This window comes from Cryptomeria japonica, chromosome 6, assembly GCF_030272615.1.
Source record: "Cryptomeria japonica chromosome 6, Sugi_1.0, whole genome shotgun sequence".
Lineage (NCBI taxonomy): Eukaryota > Viridiplantae > Streptophyta > Pinopsida > Cupressales > Cupressaceae > Cryptomeria > Cryptomeria japonica.
Window position 1 is genome coordinate 171,519,545 of NC_081410.1, and position 6,705 is coordinate 171,526,249.

Here is a 6,705-nt window from a genome sequence, read left to right on the forward strand (position 1 = left end):
AAGACACTTGTTATTTTTAACTTATCATTGCAATGGTGATCTAACTATTTGGAGATGTTGCTCCAACAGTCATGGTTTTCTTTTTATCCTTCAAAGGCAATATGTTGAGTAAACTAGGAAAATGAAATCCTGGTCAACTGAATGAAAAGCATGTTTTGCGTTGAAAGGAAATTGCTTTAAAAAAAAAAAAACAAGTTGATTGTTCTTTTTATTTGCCCAAAACAAAATGTGGATTGTGAATTTTAACTTGAGTTGATGCAAGGAAATCAAAATTGTCTTGTTAAGTTTTAAGCACCAAAAATGAAGTGTTTGAAGTTGATTTTTAAGCACCAAAAAGGAAGTGTTCAAATTGCTTATCTTGCATGAAAAACAAAGTTTGTTGTGAGTTTTTAAAGCACCAAAATGAAGTCTTTGAGGTTTGATTTTTAAGCACCAAAATGAAGTGTTTTGAAGTTAATTTTTATTTGCAATAAAATCAAGAAAAATGAATTTCTAAAATTTTAAGCAATAAAATGGGTTAGTTCAAATCTGCACAAGAAACAAATAGTCAGTAAAATCTGCATACATGGTGGGCCTCTACAAGCCTAAGAAAAATTGATTTATCAGTTAGAAGGAATTTTTTACAACGCTCTGTTACAATAGCCCTACTCTGTGTGAGAACAGAAGCGCTACTTAACACAAAAGCACGACAGTAAGGATAAAAGCACTAAAAGAAAATATTATACAAAAAGCCAACAACGCTAAAACAAGAACAAACGCGCTACTTAAGGGTCAATAGCACTACACTATAGACAAAAGCACTAATTTTGGGACAATAGCGCTATTGGGGAAACAATAGCGCTAAAAGACCAAATTGCAATAGCGCTAAAGCGTGAACAAAAGCGCCGAAGTGTGACCTGTGTGTCAAGTAAAATAGTCAAAAAAGTTAGTAGTTTAAGAAGGTTGCTCTTTGATTCACGTCGGGTTCACCAAATGATGCTTTGCAAAAATGGGGTTATGTTAGACAAAAACCTGTGGTCGTATAACACATAAGAAGCACAAGAAACAAAGAGAAAAGTTAGTGTTAATCAACCAAAGACTAATCTAAGCAGGCATACCAAGAGAGACACTAAAAACATAATGAAGCATTTAACTATGAACATAAATGTAAGAAGACATTTCCAAATGTCTTCCACCATGCTTGTAGCTCCTCCTCCCTTGTTCCTCTCCTCTCCAAGTTCCAAATTAGTGTAGCTCTCAGCAGCTTTTTGTACTATGGATGCCTTATGGAGATTCAAGATTGAAAAATGATTAATCTAATGCTATGCAAGTGTGAACAAAAGCTAAAATAAGAGATTATCTAATTAGCTAGTATTGATTTTAAACCAAAAGAGTGAATATGACTGATTTATACTAAATGCTCTCTAAAAATGACTATAATGTAAATGCATACAAGTTTTTAGGATCTAGATCATGAAGAAATGAGCTCTATTTGTAGGAAAAATGGAGCAATGGATGGTTGAGATTGAGTAATCTCAACAAGGGTCAGGATTGAATGGTCTATGATCCATGTGAGGACTTTCAACCCAATCTCAAGATGGCAAGTGTCAACGTGAGATGGGTTGAGAGGAGAGGGAAGAAGCATTAAATGCTTGACATGACCCGAGGGTTAACTTGAGAGGTAAGGTTAATGTTGAGTTGAATGGATAATTTCATTATTCAAAGGATAATGGTTTTATCCAATGGATAAACTCTTGTGCAAGAGTTAGTGAGGATAACCATGGTCAAAGCAATAAATGCTTGAGAAGACACATGGGTCACATGAGGGTTGAGTTAGGGGTCAAAGTCCCTAACCATGGGTGCAAGTGGATTTAACCATAAATGGTCATGTAAGAGCCATTAGTGGTTTGGAAGACTTTAGAGGTTAGCTTGTTGGACACATAAAGCATTAAATGCTTTTCAAAGACTCTGGAGTCTTTGAGAAGTGACTCCAAGTTGCTTAGGAATGTGACAATAATTAGGGGATGGATTAGGCTAATTAGGAAGGGGTTAGAAGAGTCTAGAAGTGGATTTAGGATTGCAAGTGGGTTTGGTGGGTGAGGGAAAATAGGATTTTTATTAAAATAAAATTCATTTATTTCAACAAATAGGTGCAAGTTGCATTTTTAGGAGAATGCAAGTGGGGGATTTAATGATTTAAATAAATGTTTTATTTAATTTATTTAAAAGAGGAAAGGGGATTAAATTAAATAAATATGATTTATTCATTTAATTGATTATGAATTTGGTTTAATGAATTAATTAAAATAAATTGAATAATTTATTTAATTAATAGGAGAATATTTGAAGATGAATTAATTAAATGTTAATTTAATTAACTGGTGGCTAGTGGATTTTTAATCAAATAAATAGTAAATATTCATTTAATTAAACTGACATATTTATGTGACTACAATTTCTTTCATGGGTTAAATTCCCTAGTTTGAAGCCTTCTAGTGAAAGCAATTTATTAATTGTTAGGTGGATCTCAACATGCAAGTAGCAATGGTACATGTGGAGGGTTGGAGTGTTAATTCTTTTGTTGGTGTGTTTATAGATGAGGGGTTTGGAAGGGTTTTGATTTTCTCCCTATTAGGAGTCTCTCTTTATGTTTTTCTTGTATGGAATTGGTTGGAATGTGGAGGTCTTAGATCCTTGTGTTTTGTACTACAATGTATTTTCCTAGTGATAATTTTTATGACTTTTTTTGTTATATTTATTGTTTGTACTTCTTTAGTAGGGGCCCCTCTATAGGCCCTCTATTACCCTATCTCTTAATTGAATTTAAAATAAAAATTTGAAATAAAATATTTGAGTTAAAACATAAAAAACAAAAGAAAGTACTTATCATAAAGATTGAAAGCATTATTCTTCATTTATCATCATATTGTTCACATTTATAGATATTTTTTATAATTTTTTAATCAAATTTTATTAACTAAAATCTATTTAAATATAATCTTGATATTATATATATATATATATATATATATATATATATATATATATATATATATATATATATATATATATATATATATATATATATATATATATATATGTGTGTGTGTGTGTGTGTGTGTGTGTGTGTGTGTGTGTGTGTGTGTGTGTGTGTGTGTGTGTGTGTGTGTGTAAAAATAATTTAACCCCTTAAAAGAAATTTTAAAAAATAATATAAACATAAAATTTTAACTTTCTCATATATAATCTAACTATAAATACACTTACGATTTACATTTTAAAAAGTAATTCAAAAGTTGAAGAAATTTATCATCCAACAACAAAAACAATTGTAAAAACAACAATAATCCTCCAAAAATGGAAGTGTAAAACAAAGGCTAGTTGATCCTATTACAACTGAACAATTGTAAAACCAGTCTTCTAAAAGGAGAAACATCTTAACTTACCCACAAGGTTGTTAGAATTGGTGGTCGATGTGGAAGTAAAATGATATCTGGTTGTAAAAATTAAAAAATAATATAAACATGAAATTTTAACTTTTTCATTATATAATCTAGCAATTTACAATATAAAAGGTACTTAGAAAATTTGAAGAAATTTATCATCCAACAATAAAAAACAATGCTAAAAACAATAATCCTCCAAAAATGGAAGTGTAAAACAAAGGCCAATCGATCCTATAACAACTGAACAATTGTAAAAACAATCTTCTAAAAGTAGAAACATCTTAACTTACCCACCAGGTTGTTAGAATGGATGGTGGATGTGGAAGTAAAAATGGCTTTATCGAGGAGGTAAGATGTTCAATTTTGATGTTTTTTTCTAGATCTCTTTTGTCATCTTGAAATGTTGGTTAGTGCTTCTATGGTAGGTTTTGATATAATGAAATGTTTATAGGTGCCAACAATATTGGAGTATTAAGAAGACATTTTGTTAGTTCATCAATAGTTGTAGGATGTTAAGGCCTATAGCAAGGATCTCAAAATGTTGGTTAGAAATTTGATAATCACAAGATCATTGGATTTGCTTTGGTGTGATGGGATCAAAGTGGTTTGGGCTCAAGATCATGTCGATGTCTTTCATGTGGGTTAAATTCCCTAGTTTGAAGCTTTCTAGTGAGTAATTTATCAATTGTTAGGTGGATCTCGACATGCAAGTAGCAATGGTACATGTGGAGGGTTGGATTGTTAATTCTTTTGTTGGTGTGTTTATAGATGAGGGGTTTGGAAGGATTTTGATTTTCTCCCTATTAGGAGTCTCTCTTTATGCTTTTCTTGTATGGAATTGGTTGAAACATGGGGGGTCTTAGATCCTTGTGTTTTGTACTACAATGTATTCTCCTAGCGATAAGTTTTGAGACTTTTTTTGTTATATTTATTGTTTGTACTTCTTTAGTAGGGGCCCCTCTAGACTCCCCATTACTTTTGTTATATTTATTGTTTGTACGTCTTTAGTAGGGTCCCCTCTAGACCTCCCATTAAATTATCAAAAAGAACATCCTGTCATTTAAAAAGAGATTAAAAATATACTTTGGTAAATAGTTTGAATTTTAGAAGATCTCTTACAAAATTACCCTATCTCTTAATTTTATTTAAAATAAAATTTGAAATTAAAATATTTGAGATGAAATATAAAAAATATAAAAAAAGTACTTATCACAAAGATTGAAAGCCTTATTCTTTATTTATCATTACGCCGAAGGCGTCTCCTACTATGAAATGCACTGAGCTGATTTTGTCTATCAACGGTAGACATGCTATGTGAAGGCCTGCAAGACGATCAGGATGATTGTCACCGTTCAAATTTTGTGATTTCTCGGGAATTCCACTTAGCAAGTCTTTTCGTGCATTTAAAACACATGGCACAGAAGATATTTTTACCTTGCTTTCGAATCAAGGAGTTAATAATAAAACACACCGAAGATATTTTTACCTTGCTTTCCAATCAACAAGTTAATGAAATTTGTGCACGTTGCTCAGTGTACTTGACATACTATGACAATTGTACACCGCAGGCAGAGATTTTTAGCGGATCGTCTGAAAATTTACCAAAAGTATATATCATGGCAACCAAGGAGAAAAGCCAATGCATTTTAAATATTTTGTTTTGATTTTTTAGGGCTTTTGATGATAATTATTAGCAGATCGTCTGAAAATCTGCCAAAAGTATATCTCACATGAATGCGATGCAAACTTGGCTGTAGGACATTGCCAGATAGTAGATATCACGACAATCGAGGAGAAAAGCCAATGCATTTTAAATATTTTGTTTTGATTTTTTAGGGCTTTTGATGATGATTATTTTATTATAATAAATAACTAATATATTTTTTTAGTTTTATTTTTTAATTTTAGTAATTATATAATATATAACTAATTGATTTACATATAGATATTAGATTTTTAAAAATATTTCCTATTTAATGGTTTTTTTAAAAAAAAATTATTATAGAATATATAAATAAATGATTTACATATAGATATTAAACTTTTTTGAATATTTTCTATTTAGTGGTTTTTATTAAAATTAATATTATATATTAAATTATATTATATTTGAATATACTTATAAATACTCAACATATTTTTTATTCAAGTTTATTTTAGATATAATATTATACTATTATAAGATATATATAAATAATATGTAAATAGTTATTTATATATTTACAATTTTAAGTTTTTTGCTTTATTTATGAAGTATTAAACCAATTTTTTTTTTTTATATTATTCTAGATTTTGTTGAATTTTTCAAATTTGATTTGATAGAATCAAATAATCAAGAAAAAAAACATAAATGCAACATAAAATTCAATTTCTTTCTATGTTATGCAAATTTGTAATATTAGATATATATAGTATTAGTTATAAATGAAGGCACCAGGCAGTTGAACCATACGCTTAGTTATAAATGTAGAATGACCTTACCTTCACTCTGTACAGAGTTACTACTAGACAAGACGTAGAAGTGACATAGAGGTTTGATGGTAGAATCAATTTTATTGTTTCATATTTATTGTATGAAATCTAATATATGTTGTCAAATATCTGTTGCAATAAAATAATCTTTGTGATAAAATATCTGTCGTTATTTATAGCTCTCAGAAACCACCCATTTGATTCACTTCCAACAAGCACCTTCCACCAAGCATCGTCCAACATGCACCAGTGTTGTGATACAGAAGATTGCTCTAATAGCTAGCTGCAGGAGAGAGCTGATAGTCAAACATTGCAGGCACTATTAAACAGGTTTTTACCTTGCATTAAAAATTTTGATTGTACACATATCTGTGGATTGTTTTGGTAAGAGTTTAACATTTTGTTGTTTTCCAATGTGCGCATATAAATTTTATGCAATTTCTTCTCTTTCCTTTCATATACAAGAAATCCCAGACTACAGTAGTTTCTAGTTCTACTATAGTTTGAGGTCATATGCATATTACAGATCTTGCAACTCAAATTATTGCAAAGTGTGTCCATGCTTCAAAACCAATGTGGTAGAGTGAAAAAAAATATCATGGTCACCTTTAGGTCAACAAGATTATTTAGTTGGTTAAGTTTTGTGTTTATAGAACTTCATATTATGGTTAAGTAAAAACATTAGATAACCCTAATAGTTACCAAAATAAATAGTAAAAGAAAACTTCAGAATGTTACGATACATCCATTATGATGCCTGAAAAAATGGTTCCTAAAACAACAGAGATGAGAGCCAGGATATAAATAA